Genomic DNA, 330 nt, shown 5'->3' on the forward strand with positions numbered 1-330 from the left:
TAGAAAAGGAAAGGGAGAAAAGGAAAGGGAGAAAAGGAAAGGGAGAAAAGGAAAGGGAGAAAAGGAAAGGGAGAAAAGGAAAGGGAGAAAAGGAAAGGGAGAAAAGGAAGGGGAGAAAAGGAAAGGGAGAAAAGGAAAGGGAGAAAAGGAAAGGGAGAAAAGGAAAGGGAGAAAAGGAAAGGGAGAAAAGGAAAGGGAGAAAAGGAAAGGGAGAAAAGGAAAGGGAGAAATGGAAAGGGAGAAAAGGAAAGGGAGAAAAGGAAAGGGAGAAAAGGAAAGGGAGAAAAGGAAAGGGAGAAAAGGAAAGGGAGAAAAGGAAAGGGAGAAAAG

The 330-nt window shown here is 42.7% G+C and overlaps 1 protein-coding gene across 1 annotated transcript in view; it reads right to left on the reverse strand.

Annotated features, from left to right (window-relative positions):
* The window catches only part of PSMC6 (proteasome 26S subunit, ATPase 6), a 10,862-nt gene that overhangs the window by 5,168 nt on the left and 5,364 nt on the right, over positions 1-330 (reverse strand). The window lies entirely within an intron of this gene.

This window comes from Corvus kubaryi, unplaced genomic scaffold (genome assembly GCF_017639235.1).
Source record: "Corvus kubaryi isolate FWS band 111438036 unplaced genomic scaffold, C.kubaryi_AGA036_p1.0 66, whole genome shotgun sequence".
Taxonomy (NCBI): Eukaryota; Metazoa; Chordata; class Aves; order Passeriformes; family Corvidae; genus Corvus; species Corvus kubaryi.